Below are 18348 nucleotides of genomic sequence, written 5' to 3' on the forward strand. Positions count from 1 at the left end.
TTTTTCTTTCTTTCTTTCTATGAGATCTATTTTTTTAGCTCTGTAGCCGATAGGTCAACACCATCACTCAAGGATTCTCCCTTAAAAACTGGGAGATCAGCACATTTATTTATGTCTATCCGTCTATCCTCCTTCTTTTGCACGTCCATCCTTACTTCTCATCTCTCTTCTTATCGTCCTCTTTCCTCCCTCTCTCTTCTGTTCCTCCTCCTCTCTCTCCTGATCTGAGCTCCAGCTTGCAGCATCGTTACCTCTGCAGGGCTAAAGTTCAACATCGTTGCCACACTCTTCCATGTTTGCTTCTCATTCGTCTTGACGCTGCCATTAGTTTCTCTCTCTCTCATTTTTTTATATACCTCCTCTCTCTCTCTCTCTCTCTCTCTCTCTCTCTCTATCCGGTTCCTTCCCTCTACAGCTAATTTGCTCTGCCCGCTTCGGAGCATCATTACCTCTGCTCAGGGTCACTGCTGAATGGTTATTAACTGCAGCCTCTTCATGCATCTCACTCATCTTCGCCGCGATGCTATCTGTCTGTCAGGATGACAACCCCTTTGCTTTGTCTCTCTATTTTTATGACATTTTCCTTCCGGAGAGTCTCGCTCTCTCCTCCTCCTCCTCCTCCCCCCTTCTCTCTCAGTTCCTCACCCCTTTCTCTTTGTAGGTTAACCCCTTGTTGACCGGAGGCCGAGTGTGTCGAGTCAGACGGCGCGGCTCTGATTAGACAAAGGCCAGACGGCATTATGCGGGCAGCTGAACTAAGCCCTATTAGAGAGAGTCATTACCCCATCGTCTGTCTCGTCCTGCACACAGAGAAAATTATGTGTGAAAAAGACCAAAAAGAAAGAAAAAGAAAAACCTCAGGGGGGTCAAGATAAACTGAGAACATGATCTGAACCCTGACCAGAAGGTCTGGAGCTCAATGCACATTTTAAAAGCTTCAGAAAGAACTTGAAGGTTCAACAAGAGTAGAAGACCAGCGGACAGATAACGAGTGACGGGAATGAAGGAAAATAGAATGGAGAATGGAAAGAGGGAAAGAAGTAATACTTGCTGGGGTTGGTAGCCATTACTTCTTCCTATATATTTAGAAATATGTAAATGACAAAGCGAAATTAAATATCTCCATCTTTACTGAGTTTGATAATAAAATGACTCCTTTCAGTTAGCTACTCAGGAACTTCTATTCACAGTTTTGCTCTGACTATCTGTTCTTTTCCACTCATTGTCTAGCTATGAAGTAGCCACTGCATCAACAAAAGGCCTGCACCACTTAATACGGCACACAATAGCACCAGGAGGCATCTGACTGTCCTCATTTCAGTCTGCAGCAGAAAGACAATGAGCCCAAACATTCAGCCCGAGTCACAGAGAACCATCTTCAGCCACAAGATGAAGAAAATGAAGAAGAACGAGGAGACCTGCAACAGATGGTCTGACCCCGACACAAAACCCTAATCTCCAAGCCGATGGAGTCGGCCTGGATTACACGTGCAAAATAAATTACGTGCAAATAAACTCGACTGTGTAGAAGATGGGAAGAGAAAACAAAACAAGATGTTTTCCACTACACTATCTATTCTACCCGGAGGGAGTTCCTGCATTATAAAGAGTCAAGGTGTTACTTCAGCACTGTAAGTAAGAAGCTAGTGATGACAAATTTCAAACCAATACAGATTAATGTGATGAATAGATATGGTAACGTGACAAAGGCACATTAAAAAAAGCATTTAACTGGATAAAAGTCTTTTAGAACTCCAAAATAAATATTTGTCCGTCCAGAAATCACCGGTTTTCACTGTCAAGTCTACATTTCAGAGTTGATAATGACATGTTTAAGACTCCTTCAAAACAACGTGGAGGCTACAAGGAGTGTTGCATTCATGGTCTGAAACACTGTCAGAAATTCTTGAAACGTTTCGAAACGAGTTGCCGTCTGCAGCTCTTCAATTCATTTCAATTAAATTCAGACGGGCCGGACCACAGGCTGAGCCACTCTGGGTTTGGTTCTGGGCCGCTAATTGAAAAGATCTACCATAGGGTGTAGGCTCCTCATTGACCAGTTGCAGGAATGTAAACCAAGCTTAAATGGAGTTTGTTCTTTGGCAACCGCCTCATCCAGTCTTGGAATAACAAATCAGCAAACCAAGGCAGAAGTGCCAAAAACTGCGGTTCCTCCAACGTCCACTTGAGGCTGACTCCAACATTGAGTCCATTCCCGTAGTCCTTTTTATTACTGTGCCTGTCTATTGTATGTAATAAGGAGGGAAATACTGCATTAGGAGCAGTAGCAGTGGTATAGTGGTACATACAACACAGTCTCATGCACTGACATGCTCAGAGCCGTGGAGTCACAGGCTGCCGGTCACGGCGGGATGAGGAGAGGACGGGAAAACGGATCGATGAGCCGTGATGAAAAACCATCAATAAAGTTTAATCCTGTAAAAGCTGAGTCTTCTCTGCTCGCCTGCCCCGCACCTGAACACCCGTCACTCACACGTTCAGCCTTAATGCATCGCAGCGTTTACCGCATTGTTACAAACTGGGCCTTCATCACATTAATGTAAAACCGTCCCGCCGTCCTGGCTCTGCAGCTCTTTGGCGTAGCAGAGCGTGACCCGAGATCTCAAAGGTCTGACCTGCAGAGGGGCGGCCGAGTGAGACGAACGGGAATCTTTGTTTAAATTGAGGTTCTGGTAAAAGTTGTTCAGGTTGGTTAAGGTGCAGTGAAGAATTAATCATCTCTGTTGTCTCCAAATCACATTAGACGTTTTAACCTAGCTCCATTTAGAAGTATTATATGAGAAAATCACTGATAGCTTCTGGTTGGGAAGTTGAATCACAAGCATCTATGGTTTGACATCTGACAGTACACTTATATAATAATACGTCTTTCATTAGGGCTGAGTATCACTACAGATGTCCTGAATATATGTCCAGTTTTACTTGGTTTTGAAAGATGTACTAATGTTATCATTGGTTCAGTATATTTGTGGCACTTCCTCAGTATCCTCCGTCTAGATCTTTAATCTTTCATGTGTCTTTGCTTTGGTACATCTCGTCTCTGTCGTCAGACTTTTCAACTCCCATATCTGGGCTGGTTTGGGATGATTTTGGTGGTTGTTCTTTTTACTTTTTAATGCTGATTTGAAAGAAAGACCAAAGTGTATTTACTGCACTCAGTCACTGGGACGGCTGCAGACAGCATAGCCTGTTCTGCAAAAGGTAGGATCTCACAAATTCTGCAAATTTCTCTCTCTAAGGTGTAGAAAAAACTCAGCGGACTACATGTGGACTACATGACGGCATTTTTATTTTTATATGCTTTATTAATTGATGCCTTCTGGTGAAGTTCTTTCTCTGCATTTGACCAATCAATTAATTCACAATAGGTGCGTACACCCGGACCAGTGGGGAGTCTGGGGGGCAGTTTGGGGATGAGGTGTTTGTTCACGGCTCCTCAGCCATGGACACGAGGGGAATGAACCCTCAAACAGGTAGTAACCACTGAGCTGCTTGTTGCTGTATGATTTCTATACATCAGCTGCATTGCTTTTTGATGACTGTCTGAGTAGTTAAAGTACTACTTTAGATCTAATATTTTGAGACAGCTTTTTGAACAGCTTTTCGGCAGGAAACCATCAGCTGTATCTGGCAACACTTCAGGCCTGACGGTGCTCTCAGAGTCAGAGCTTCTGTTGTGTTTTAGATCTCTCTCACTAATGTTGTTGCACGAGGACACGGCAAGATTTCCAAGGAGAGGATGCAGGGAATGGCATATATTTAAGGAATAACTCTGTGTGGAAGTGCGTGATATGGGCATGGAAAAGGTTACGTGAATGCAAGAGCATCTGCACGCTGAAAAGAAAGTGAAAGGGTTTATGCAAGGACTCAGAATATAAAACATATCTGACTGTGACAAAATAATCCAATAAAGCTGTCAAGCTTATTTCTGGCGATTTTAACTGTATTTCATGCACAGCAGCTTTAAGACCAATGCTGCGCTGACTCGAGGCTCTGACCCGAGGCTGAGGATGAAAGTGCTATAGAAAAATGTAATGATTCAATCTCGGGACGGGGTTGACCAGGGTGAATGTATAAACACTAACGGCGTCACATGTTTTCACATCTTCTGCACATCCAGTCTAAATTTATCTGGTGACAGGAACACATACAACAACGCTGCTTTTCTTGAACAGATGTAAACCACGTCCCTCGTGCTCGGACCCCACAGGAGAGCAACGTGCCCTGACATCAACTCCTCAGGAATAAACTGAGACGCACTTTCATCTGCCGCCGCCGTGCACCGTGCACCGAGCTCCACTGAGCTGCACAATTAGGATGTATGGAAAAAACCCACGGTCTGCTTCTTCATCGCAGTAATCTGCTTTGCTACAGACGGCTGCCATTAAGTCCCAGCATCTTTGTGGTGGAAGTGGGCATTATTTCACACGTGAGTGGTCCATGAGTCTATTGACAGTGATGACGGGGGGGGGGGGGGGGGGCAAAAACCCTCAGTGGAGTCCATCGATTAGTTGATCCACTGCAAATGAATCTGCTGCAAGTTGTCAAGTTCAACTACGGCTTAAAATGATTCATTTCTAGGAGTTTTTACTCTGAAATAATGTTTGGTATCAGACGCTGAAACACAAATACATGAATTATTAGTGATAGCTTTTAGCTGTAGCTTTACATTACAGCGTACTGTGCTAATTCTTCCACCACTTTATCTCATTTCCATGCAACTGGAATTTGACCTTAGTTTGCATAAATTTGCAAATTTGAGAAAGTTATAAATTCATGCTGGACGAAGGAGAATGAAAATGAAGGACAATTTCTACGTCGTTCATTCTCAAAATACATTTAGCAGATCTCTGTTCATCAAGCTTCTGTAACATTATGTAATTTCCAAGAGGAAACTTCTGCCGACTCCAAACGCGAGTCAGTCTCCGTAGAACTTCAAGTTGAAAGCTTTTAAACCGATGACAGCCTGGTCCAAATATATATGTATATATGTTTCGATCAGTTCCACTCAGCATTGTGTGAAGAAAATAGAGAAGCTCGACACAGATGACTAGTGTCCAGGCAGCGTTTTAGTGGCGTAGATACAGAACAAAGACAACACAGCAGTGCACAGCTACAAACGGTGTTACCTCCGTCACCACTCAGCTGCAGGAATATAAACCAAGCTTTAGTAGTGTCTGTTCTTCAGCAGCAACCATGAAACAAACCTCACGGCAGCTCTGCCAGTCTTGGAAAAACAAATCACAAAGCAACCTCCACTGCTAATGCATAAGAGCCTTAAAGTGCAGTTCCTCTAATGTCCACTAGAGGCAGACTCCAAAAGCCAGTCGATCCCCCGTAGACTTCTAAGTTAAAACGTCTAACTTTAGAGCAGAGATAAACAATTTTCAGCTTCACTCGCGCTCCACCTCTTTGATCATCTTTTAATTCAGCCTGGAGCTAAGTGGAGTCAGACACAGCTAAGATGGAGACGGCCCGGAGACGGAGACCGAGCTTCAAAACCCACTCTTCAGAGGATTCATCTTTATCTTTATATCCAGCCCATGATCACTTCTCATAGAAGGTTTTATCAATCTTCCTAAAAATCTTTAAGTTGCTGTTGTTGGGATAAGTGTGGTGATAGGATCTCTGCAACCCAGACACATCGATCGCTGGAAGAATCACTGAGAGCTTTTGAAGAAGATAAGAAGAAGAAGAAGAAGAAGAAGAAGAAGGAAACTGCTGCAGTATCCTGACGGCGTGCTAAGTCAATCTGGGATGGAGCTCAACAAGACATCACTGCTGTCTCTTCAGGGTGTACATGTGCATACTCATGGACACATATTCTTTTCCAGTATGTTAAGGAACTGACCTTCTGTGGGTTAATCTAGAAACACACAACCATAAAAAAGAAATGTCGTGACACAGTGGCTGCCGCCGTGCTCTGCATTCAAACCTCACACAGCTCTAAGTGCTGGCCTCAGTTCAGCTGGGGACACTGAGTGGCTGCTTGACTTGACCCCGAGTGTGAACATTTAATCAGCTTAGTGTGGCATCCCTGCATCCCTCTGCAGCCGCACTAAGCCATGCACACTGACCCACGCTGATCTCTGCTTCCCGCTCACCCACCTCCGTGCTCTTCACGGCATACTGTATATAATGTATCCACACACACACACACACACACACATCTGCAGACAGCTGACACTGCTGAAAGCCTGCAGAGCTTATACGGGCAGAAAACACAGCAGCCGTGCAGAATCCTATTTAGCCGATGCTTTTAGTAATGTAAAGTGCACAAGGGTGCAAGTAGAAGCACGGGGGGACGCGTGGCGCAGCGGGAGCTTAGGCTGCGTCGGGAAACCGAGCTTAGTTTAAAGTACATTAGAGCAGATTCAGAGAGAACAGAAGAGAGAGCGGCAGGTTTATTAGTTCAAGTAATACTGTGTGTGTTTGTGTGTTAATGCATTCAACCTGTAGGAGACAGAGAGACAGAGAAAGAGAGAGAGGGTGTGGTGAATGAAAAATAAATTCAAATACCCAAAGTTGAAAATTCCCACAACGCCACAACATTATGACCACTGACAGGAGAAGTGAAAAACTGGACTGTGGACTCATCAGACCACATGACCTTCTTCTTCCATTGCTCCAGAGTCCAATCTTTATGCTCCCTAGCAAATTGAAGCCTTTTTTTCCAGTTAGCCTCACTGATTAGTGGTTTTCTTAAGGCTACACAGCTGTTCAGTCCCAAACCCTTGAGTTCCCTTCACATTGTACGTGTGGAAATGTTCTTACTTTCACTATTAAACATAGCCCTGAGTTCTAATGTTGTTTTTATTCCATTTGATTTCACCAAACGTTTAAGCAGGATTCTTCATTTCTTCCTCTAAGACGATGGTTCTCCACTATCCTTCCAGTTTTTAATAATGCGTTGGACAGTTCTTAACCCAGTTTTAGTAGTTTCTACAATCTCCTTAGATGTTTTCTCTTCTTGATGCATGCCAATGATTTGACCCTTCTCAAACAGACTAAAATCTTCTCCACGACCACAGGATGTGTCTTTAGACATGGTTGTTGAAGAAATGAGAAGCTACTCATTGCATCAGTTGGGGTTAAATAACTTGTTGTCAGCTGAAAGATAATCACCCATGCAGTAATTATCGTCACCGGCTCAGTTTCTTAAAAGAAAAGCTTCAGAGAACAAGACAACACGTGGAGAAAGTTTCGTTGTGGTCGCCTCGGCCTCGTGTCTCGTTGTTGACTCTCTGCAGACGATCAATCTACATCCGTGTGTCACGCGAGGAGCCGTGTCAAGAGCCGTCTCCCCACGCGCCGCTTCCTCCACCTGACATGGCGAGGGGAGGACGGGAGGGAGCGGTAGCGTGAGAGGGAGACGGAGAGGACACGCAACCACCACCACCACCACCTCCTCCACCATGAACACACACACATTAGATCAACCCCTCTCTCTCTCTCTGTCTGCTGGAGATAAACCACACACGGTGAAGTGCTCTTAAAGCTTTTTCATCCACACACACACAAACACACCATTTCCTCATGTCAATGTGTTTCCCACAAGCTCCTGAGAGACTCCTGGGGGGGGGGGGGGGTCTCAGAGCTGTCAAGAACAGTGGGGTACCCCCCGAGGACCGTCCGTCATAAAAGATGGAGAGAAGAGGAGGTAAGGAGGAGATGGTAGAGGGAGGTAAAAGGAGGGGAATGTAAAAAGAGGGGAATGTAAAAGGAGGGGATGAGGAGGGGTGCAGGAGGTGCAGACAGAAAGAGAAGGAGGAGAATACAGATGAAGAGGAGAAGAGAGAGAAAGAAGAAGAAGAGTAGAGATTAAATGCAAAGGAAAGGGATGAGAGAGTACAAGGTGAGGAGAGGAATATAAACGAGTGGTGGGAAACAAGACGAGACTAAAAAAAGGAGGACAGAAAGACAAAACAGAGAGAGAGAGAAAGAAGGAGGAGGAAGAGGAGGAAGGTGAGAGTGTGAGAAAGAGAGAGAGAGGAGAGAGAGAGGGAGAGAGAGAGAGGCTGGATGAGTAAGAGTTGAGGATGAAGGAGAGAGGAGGCTCCTCCTCTCCAGGGAGCATTGGATCCATGATGCATAACCAACACCACAGTGTTCACTGTTTTATACACACATAAACACACACACATAAACACATGCACGCACGCACGCACACACACACACACACACACACACACACACACACACACATTCCTACTTTTCTTGGAATGAGTGAACTACTCTAGCGAGAGAGCTGAAACATGTCAGGTTCTGTCACGCAACAGGGCGGCAATACGAGAGGCCTGAGTGTGTGTGTTTCTGTGTGTGTGTGTATGGGTGTGTGTTTGTGTGTATGTGTGTGTGTTAGAGAATGAGAGAGAGCTCAAAGGGACTGTGTGACAGACCAAACATCCTTCAAAGATTGAAGGTGGCACGTCTCTGACCGTTCGCGTGCTTCAGTTCAGCACTGGGAGGAGAGAACAAGGCCTCAGGATATGTGTGTGTGTGTGTGTGTGTGTGTGTGTTGGTTTACACTATCTATACATCATCCTCATCCTTGGTACAATATTTATCCTCTGCTGCTTCAAGTGAAGCTTGTGACCCAGCTACTTTAATATTAGAGTGTTAAGCTTACCCTGGCACAGAGTCTGGAAGCTAGCAGGAGGCGTTAGCTTGGCTGTTTTCTGTTTCTAGGAGCAGTACACTGATCAGCCACAACATTATGGGAAGTGAATAACATCGACCATCATTAGCGATCGTTCCACTGCTGGGGGACCCACCTAGACCAGACCAGGCACCCCAGGTCCATGTGTTCAGAAGTGTCTCCATCAATGTAATGAGACTCAGGTGTGGTTCAGTTCCTGGTCTTGTCTCAGTCTCATATACACGACACATGTTTGTGTTCCAAAACCATCTCTAAAGAGTTTGGAACCCACAAATAATCCACAGTCAGACAGACTGAAGACGACTGTTCCCCTCCACAGGAGTGGTCCACCAACAAAGATCACTCCATAATAGTCTGAGAGGTCCCAAAGGAACCCAGGGGAACTTCTAAGCAGCTAAAGGCCTCTCTCTCATTGGCTAATGTTAATGTTGATGAATCCACTGAACAACCATGGTGTGATGGACAAAGACACTGCTCTCCAAGAAGAACATTTCTGTCCCGTCTCCGTTGGAGGCGTTCAGCTGCAGGTGAAGCCTCTGGATCATAAAGCTGAGCTGTTTTATGAGCTAACGACGCAGCAAGCTGCAGAGACCTCTGACAGATTAGCGCCTCATGACAGGTTTACGTATTCAGGTCAGAAAATTTGCTCAGAAACTGATTTTGCGCCGTTGTTAAACTGTTGACACCACGGAGACAAGTCTATTGACACTCTGCAGTAGTGCTAATGATCGCTATGTGATAATTTACTGGATGTGTCTGATGGAGAGAAACACCCGTGAAACAACAGCAGATTTACTATGATAGACGTTATAGCACAGCTGCAAGGGGTCGGGCAATTAACTGATTAGTTTGATTAGCAGGAAATTAATCTTGATAACGCAAAAAAAAATTAATAAAATCACAGGCACCAGCTTTTTATATGATAAGATCTGCTGTTTTTTAACATTAATGTGAATGTCCTCTGCAGATGAATCTAAATAACTGTTGATTTATTGGGGAATGTTCTTTATTATTTTGTGGTAGTTATTTGAACAGCGTCTGCAAACATACACATGCAAACTGCTTCAAAATGTGGGATATATTTTCAGGCTGGTAGGGAATCTTTATGTAAACCTTAAGGAGGAATCTGAGGGATAAATTCCCATGTTGCAGAGCGCAGAGCTTGTAAATGTCAACGAGCCTGGACAGCAGCTGTGAAGCTGAAAAGCTCCTCTATGCGCCGAGTTCAAACGCTGCGGTGACATTACTCAGATGTGTCCTGTCAAAATGTCCGGTTGCGTGCCACAAACAGAAATACAACCAAAGCTGCGTGCCTGTGCTTACAGACAGGTGGGCGTTCATTCTAGGAAATCCCACAGTGACGCAGGTAAAAAGGAATTAAGAGGAGCAGAGGACAATGTTTGGGGATAATCACAGAGCGACAGAGCCCTCATAATCCCGGGCAGGGTGTCCATGTGTGAGGGCGTGGGAGTGTTGACAGATTTCCTCTTTTAGAGAAGAGAGAAAGAAAAGGTGAAAGAAAGACACGATGAAGCGAGGAAGAAAAAAGAATCAGGTTCATGAACCATCTCACCCATTAAATGATACAAATCTTGCATATTCATGGTTCCAGAATGAAAGAGGACACGCTGGTGTGTGGGTGTCAGCCAGAGGGCAGCCTGAAAGAGCCCGGCATCAACAATGCTGCTTCTCTGAAAGGACCTTTTTTTTTTTTTTTTTGGCCTGAGTGAGGAGGAGTTGGACGTCTGTTGGGGAAGCAGTCCGTCCATCGGTCCTGAACCCAGACTGCAGCACTACCGGTCGCTCACAAAGACGACATTCAGACACAGTTGGAGCGGTGACGCAGTTCGAGGATGATTCAGGTTGTTCTCAGATCACAAAAGCTGCAGAATAACGTTGAGCTGAGACTCTTCTGAACCTAAACTAAAACATTATTTAGACTCATTTGAATGTTTGAACGAGCCGCTTCTCAAAAGAAACAAACCATGCAAACGGTTAAACAGTCGGAGAGAAAAAAGGGCCAGCGGTCTCAGCGGAGGAATGCCACAAACACTGAGGATTTACTGACATGTTTGCAGCTTTGAGCTCATGTTTACCAGCTCATTATCGTTTAGTCAGTCGGCTCAATGGGTTTATTTAAATTAAACTCACCAAAGTGCTTTCTTTTGTTGCTCTCTGCAGTCTGAATGTGGAGTCGTGCACCTTGTACGCCCACCATCCACCCCGACGGCCTCCTGCCGACAGCTTTTGTCTGTTTTTTTGAGTTTTTGGAAAAAGGTGAGAGTTTGAGTTTTGATTTGAAAACCTTGGCCTGAAATGGGCAGCATCCACTCCTACCCTGGCAACGAATGAAAGCAAGGGATTAGAAGCAAGCCTTCCCAACACAGTGGTGCTTGTCTGCAGTGTTCAGCTACAAACCAAAGTACACCAATCAGCCACAACATTATGACCACTAACAGTAGAAGTGAATAACATCGACCATCTTGTGACAGTTCAATGTTCTGCTGGGAAACTTCTGGACCTGGCATTCATTGGTGTGGATGTTACTTAGACATGTAGCACCCACCTAGACCAGACCAGGCCCCCCCACCCCATAGCAATGACACTCCTTGATGGCAGCAGCCATCCCCAGCAGGATGCAACCAAATTTAATGGTAATCCATTTACTAATTGTACATATTTCAGTCTGGGTTGAGCTGATGATGCTTCCATCCATGGAGCTGCTAACCTGACTAAAATAAAATGAGCATTCATCTCTTTGTCTTGATGTCTGGAGCATATACTGCAGCTCTTTACCATCTTTAACTGTTATTTATTACTGTTATTATCAGAAATGTAAGAGCCTGTTCAGTCAACAAAGTCCCGTGACTGGGATCCGGACTATCACAAACTTCAGATCTGGCCTCCATACAAATGAAGGTTGTAAATTCACTCTGGACCTTCTGTTTGCAATTAGTTGTAATCTAAGTCGTAGCCGCTGCTCGGAGCACGCTATTGCCCCGCTGCATATCAAACAGCTGCAGCGATGCACCGATGGCAGCGCAGGGCTCTGAGGGCCGGCTCTAAACGGATCAAAATCTGAAGGAAGGTTGACGCTCAAGGCTGCCGGCCTCGCTGCAGACCATGTTTGCACATTCTCAGCTTTAAAGAGAACAAATTCAGCTTCAAACTTCCCACAGCGCACCAGAGTGAATTACAACACCAACGCCTCACGTGTGGATTTGATAGAGACGGTTGTGTTTGCTCATTTCAACTGAGGATATTCAGAAGGACAGGTGTGAACAAACTCTTTCTGTGATGAAGACAAATTTTCTCGTCCTTAGCTTCGGTCCAGATCTCTAACGTAACTCCTCCACTCAGAGTTTCTATCAGAAAAGATCCTCCAAAGAGAGAAGAATAAGTCAGAGTGGAAAACAAAACAGTTGTAGGGTGAAGAGAAACACTTTTTCTTGTGCTTGTTAACACAGCCAGGTCAATACCACCATTGATTACCACTCTCTTCATCTATCCTCTGAGCTATTAGCAAGGCGAGATATGGAGAGCTGATTCCCAATCCGCCGCCAAAGTAGTCTCGACCAGAAAAGTCTAACAGAGTTTCTCTTATTGATCTGAATCAGAATTGAACACATGTTCCTGCCCGGGAGCCTTTTGTTCATCCCCTTGAAATAATTGAATGTATTCAGTAATGTCTGAGAATACTACCGCCTGTACCTTCTTTAAATGCACTGTTTGGTTTATTGGGGATAGGTTTTCAAACGATCTCACACCGACTCGTGTTATCTAGTGCAAACTTTAAAAGCTGCAGCTCAGAGGAGAACATCTGGGATGGGTTAGCTCAGTTAACACCCTGCAGCTCAATGCAGCCCTGAGACTGAAAAACATGCTTAACAACTGATTAAATGGAAAGTGGACACAAGGCTTCCACTTCTCTGCAGGGAAGATTGAATTTATTCCATTAGTCTTTAACTGGAGTCTTCAGTCGCTGTGTTTACATTGATGTGAGTTATGAGGCTTCACCTGGGTTTAAATCATACATGAACACAGATAAGAGCGGTTAGGAGCATGTTCAGATTGAATCATTATGCGTACTGTCTATTGCACGCTGCTTGTGATTTAATGGTTCATCTGACTTTCCTGGCGCCATCGTTTGTGCTTTTGTTTGCAGATATGTAGCACTGAGGAACCTGAATAAGGCCTCGTTCAGACCTGAAAAGTTCAGATGTATCAAGAGTGAAATGTCCGTGAACTTGTACGTGCCTGACGCCAACGTCATGTCTGGCGTACGCTGGCTTCTACAGCTGTTGATCCTTTGGAGACACTTAGAGGTGATGCTGGGAAACTGTCATAAATGTGAAAACAGTTAGTCCGACCGATCGTGACTGTGCCGGTCGACCCTGAGCAGAGCTATGCCAGCCGTGTGGGATGGAATTATCCTCATGTCAGCCAGGTATATCAAATTCCCACAATGCATCTGAACAGGTCAACATTAAAGCGCAATTTGCGTGCGCCACGTTTCAGTAGGAAATCCACGCAAGTCTTTGTACATGAGGCCCCAGGTGTGTAAACAGGAACTTATCGGATTCCCCAGGTTGGAAGTTAACACAAGGTCTGAACTCAGCCTCTAATGCATTCAAGAGGATTAAGCTCTTGAAGCCTTGAGTTTTGCATTTAGCCGTTATCTCGCTGGGTTTTGTTTTTAAAGTCAGAAATGACCCTGTTGGGCGAGGAGGTGGATCTAACTGAGAACCAGAGGAGGGCTTGTCAGTCACGTCAGGCAGGGACACCAGCACACAGATCTACTGGAGACCTTTTAGTGACCTTCAGTGGACCTGGTCTTCAAGCTAGTTCTGCACTGGCTTCACTTTTCAGACCCGGAGGCTGTGCATGGTGGGATCTTTCATCTACACCGATCAGCCACAACATTAAAACCACTGACAGGAGAAGTAAATATCATCAACCATCTTGTGACAGTTCAATGTTCTGCTGGGAAACTTCTGGACCTGGCATTCATTGGTGTGGATGTTACTTAGACATGTAGCACCCACCTAGACCAGACCAGGCACCCCCACCCCATAGCAATGACACTCCTTGATGGCAGCAAATTATCAACATTCTGTCATTTTAAAAAGATATTTTGCTGGTTTGTAACTGTGAATGTTATATGCTGGGTCCATGCTGAGGATGTAGCCTTGGACTTCACAACAGTGTATGAAAGTGCTTTCAGTTCTGTGTTGTCAGTTTGTTCTGTGTGTCTATCTGAAGAAATGAAAAAGGATGTTTGTTCACGGCGGTCTATGTGGTGATGAACTGTACGGGAGAGCAGTGGCTCACAGGTGGGTCCAGGTCAGAGCTGCTTCTCTTAAAGCTGGTTAAAGCTGAGGTGGGAGAGGATGAGCAGGTAATACTGTAACACAGCAGAGTTCACATGAGGATGGAGGGCTGAAGCAGCACTGAGAACCTCCACACAGAGACCGGAAGACTTTGGAGCTGAGCGACAGAGGATGTGAGATAAAACGGCTCAGGTCTGAAGATTAAAACAGATTAGAAAAGATATTCCCCCGGTGAAGAAGAGATAACTGGTGAGCTGTGAGAATCATATGTTTCTGTTTCAGGCCATGAGCCTGGACTCACACACAGTTTGTCCCGCTGTGTTATTTCTCGTATGTGTGTTAAATGTTGCCGATGCGTCAGTTAGGCCGTTCCTGGGAAAAGCTGCCACCGCAAAGCATCAGGGAATAAAGAGAGAGAGGCTGACAGGGACGGCGTGCTCTCTCTTTTTCCTACTGTGACCTCGCCCTGCACAGAGCTCCAACGTAAAAAAAGAAAAGGAGAAAACAGAGTTGTGGGTTTCCATGCAGGGGAAATTTCCCAGGATTGTGTCAATTTGTCAGCAGCTGCTGTGAAAACACGAACATGTGGGTAGAGAGAGGCACGGAGAGAGAGGGAGAGGGAGAGAGAGATGAGAGAGAGAGAGAGAGGCTGAAAATGTAAAACTGTCGGCAGTGTTTTTTTGTTTTTTACAGTGACCTTGACGCACTTCTTTGTTGAGTCCAAGAGAAAGTTTAAGCCAAGAAATTCCCTCAAGGTGTTCCTGAAATATCACGTTTATAAGAATGGGATGGACAGACAGTGAGTAAATAAGACACAGGCGAATGTATTTTTGCAGATTTTCTGGTATTTTGGACAAAAACTATGACGGGAATCTAGATTAGCTCAGAGGTCAGTGAACGAGCCACGTATCAGACCATGCTAACAGTTTATACTCCAGCATTTAGGCAGCAGTTGTTTCGGCTTGTGAGCTACTTTGACAATAACCAAATGAAAAATGATCCACCTACATTAACAAATGCTGAACATATACATGTATGTATATATATATATATATATATACATACACACACACAATCAGCCATAACATTATGTAGCTTCCTAATATTGTGCAGGTCTCCCTTGTGGTGACTCATCAGAGAATGGACATGGGCCTTCTGAGGGTGTCCTGTGGTGTCCGATCAACAGAATGTTGTTAGTGGGGGCCTTTGAGGGGAGGGGCCTCTGTGGATCATCCCACAGATACTTGATCAGTTTGGGATCTAGTGAATTTGGAGGCCAGGTCAACACCTTGTGCTGTTCTTCATGTTATTTTTTTAGTTGTTCCTAAAGTGTTTTTGTGTGTGTGTCTGTGTCAGGCTGCATCCTGCTGGGGATGGCTGCTGCCATCAAGGAGTGTCATTGCTATGGGGTGGGGGTGCCTGGTCTGGTCTAGGTGGGTGCTACATGTCTAAGTAACATCCACACCAATGAATGCCAGGTCCAGAAGTTTCCAGCAGAACACTGAACTGTCACAAGATGGTCAATGTTGTTTACTTCTCCTGTCAGTGGTCATAATGTTGTGGCTGATCGCTGTATATTGGCATACCTTGCATAACTGCATGAACCCTTATGGCACAAAAATACAGTACATTTGTGGTGACTAGCCTTACTCTGATGACTTACACAGTTGCATAGTCCGGCACGCCAACTCATTTTTATTCACCTTCTTCAGTCGATACCAGTTTTTCTGCAGCTCACATGTTTGACTGTGCACGTTAAACGCCATAGTGAGGAAAGATGATGGACTAATATCTGAAACATTTTCAAATGGTATGCAATCTACTGTTCAATCGCAATCGTATGTATTCTAAGTATGTGTGATAGCTTCCTGTATTTTGGACTCTCCAGGTTTCTGTGCCCTCAGATGTCAGCATTGTTAAGATGCTTTTCCATTGGTTCACAGAGGTTAAATGTTATTAACTGAACCCTCTGATTAAATCCGCTGAAATGATCTGATCTCAGTCAAACATTTGTGCCGTAATAAAGTAAACACGGCCTCGGCGCAACTTTTCAGGAGGCTGGTTTGTTTGCGGTCGTATTCACCTTCCAGCGAATCCATCAGCCTGTAATCAAGTGTTCATGCGTGTTCCAGGAAGACTCGCCAAGCACCAGTCATCACGCAGCCAGATGTCAAGGAACAAATATCGGGAATAAAATCCCAGATTGCATCCAAAAATAAAAAAATGAAAAAAAACAGCGATTATTTTTCTAAAGTGGTGTGCGTGTCAAACATTTGATCAATCAGCTGATCAGTGCAAACGCACAAACTCTGCAGAGAGTTGCCACAAAAGCAGTCTCTGTGCCGTGGGCCACGGATCGCTGATTAATTCCTGATTTGTGTAATTCACAGTCCGTCTGAAAAGAATAAATCAAGCGAGTGTGTGTTTGTCTTGTGTGTGTGTGTGTGTGTGTTTGTGTCTGTCCATGTGCGTGCAAAGAAGCAGAAAGATCTTTTTTCTTGCTTCACATTCCTCTTTGACAACATCATTAGCGGCCCGGCTGACCTGGCAGAGAAGAGCACGCACACACACAATACACAACACACACACACACAACACACTGTATGCCCAATCTAACACACAAATCTGGTAAAAATTACAGTAGAAATAACAAGGGAATGGACACGGGCAGCTGTGAGTCAGTGGGTAGAGCGGGTTGTCCCATACACTGTAAAAAAAAATGGCCGACACATCTCCACTTCCTCCCATCGGTCAAACTGACGCTAGTATCCCGTGGCGCCATCTTACGAGTTTTGAGGCCGATCCTGAGCATAGCCCCGCCCACACTTCCTCCAGACTCACTGGTGATTGGTTGATGCTGTGCCATTTGACGTTCATTTTAGTGTTTTATTTTGGCCCATCCACTAACATGCAGGGGGCGGAGCTTACATGACCTGTACTGCAGCCAGCCAGCCACCAGGGGGAGCTCCACATAATTCACTTTAGAGGGAGGAGCTGTTATAGCGTCCACTTTTTATACAGTCTATAGATTGTCCTTGAGCAGACACTGAATCCCGACTTGCTCCCAGTGCTTGTCACTGAGTACCAGTACGTAGAAAAGTGTTATATGAATACAAGACCGTTGTCATTAGTTGGGGAAATAGCTTCTTCTTCTTCTTCTGTTCTATTTCCCACAGCAGCAGAACCACTTTGTCAATAAAGTTCCATAGTGACTGATGTTTTGGAGCACATGTGTCTGAAGAATCGGATCATTTTATTTAGTGTCCAGGGACACAGTTCATCTCTGATCAGAATGATTGATCAGGTGGAAGACACATTGTCAAGTAAATGTGGTCAATGTCCCTCTTCTGCTTCGCTCTGCAGCAGATGAGATTCTACAAACACCGTCCATTCTTTGTATTCTTTAGATATAAAACTTCCTCCTCAGAGCTGGAGGAAGGACGACTCACCAAGATCAAGACAACACTCATGATTCATCCTGTTTTCCCATGGGTGTTTTTCATATGCATGAATTAATGAGTATAACAGATATTAGGTGCCAGATTTATTAGGCTATAGCTATAGAACTGTGAGGAGTCTAATATGCCTCCAGTGATAGAACAAGGACCGGATGCATAGTTTATGTGAAGGGTTAACATTCAGCAGATGAAGGAAGATGATTCAGAGTCAAAAGAATCTAACATTACACGAGAAGTTAATCTCATCTGTTGCCAGGCTTTCCACAGGAATACTTTTGACCTACTAGAACAAAACAGACAAACTGTCCAAGCATCGCGGGAGCAGTAGTTGTTGATGTCCAACAAAAAAAAAATATCTATAAAGAAATTCAAAAGTAGGGCTGTCAAAGTAAACACATCAATAATGAGACGAAAAGAAACTTTAGTTAATATGAGCTCGGCCTGCCCTGTAGTTTGGGATGTCAGGAAGACACTGAAGCAGCAGGAACGCTGTGGAAAGCAATAATAAAAATGTTTACCCTGAAAACTGGGGGAAAAAATCCCTAAAGAAGAAGAAATCAAGCAGAAATGGATAAATTTAATTAAATAATTTCATTATAGGGCGTGTTTCAGCCAATACACAGTAGTTGGACAGTCCAACAACCAATCAGAGCCAAGAAATGAACTCTACGGAGCTCAGATCATGTGAGTGACTATGTTGTTCAAAAAAAAAAACGACTTCCGGGTAGATATTTTAAAAGTGTGATTAATTTGCATTAATCGCCTGTTAACTATGGAAATCATGTGATTAATTGCGATTAAATGTTTTAATCTATTGACTTCAAAACAGACAGCTGGAACAGCAACAGCTACAGCTGACATGTGAGCGTGTGGGAAATAA

The sequence above is a fragment of the Chelon labrosus genome, assembly GCF_963514085.1.
Source record: "Chelon labrosus genome assembly, chromosome: 7".
Classification (NCBI taxonomy): domain Eukaryota; kingdom Metazoa; phylum Chordata; class Actinopteri; order Mugiliformes; family Mugilidae; genus Chelon; species Chelon labrosus.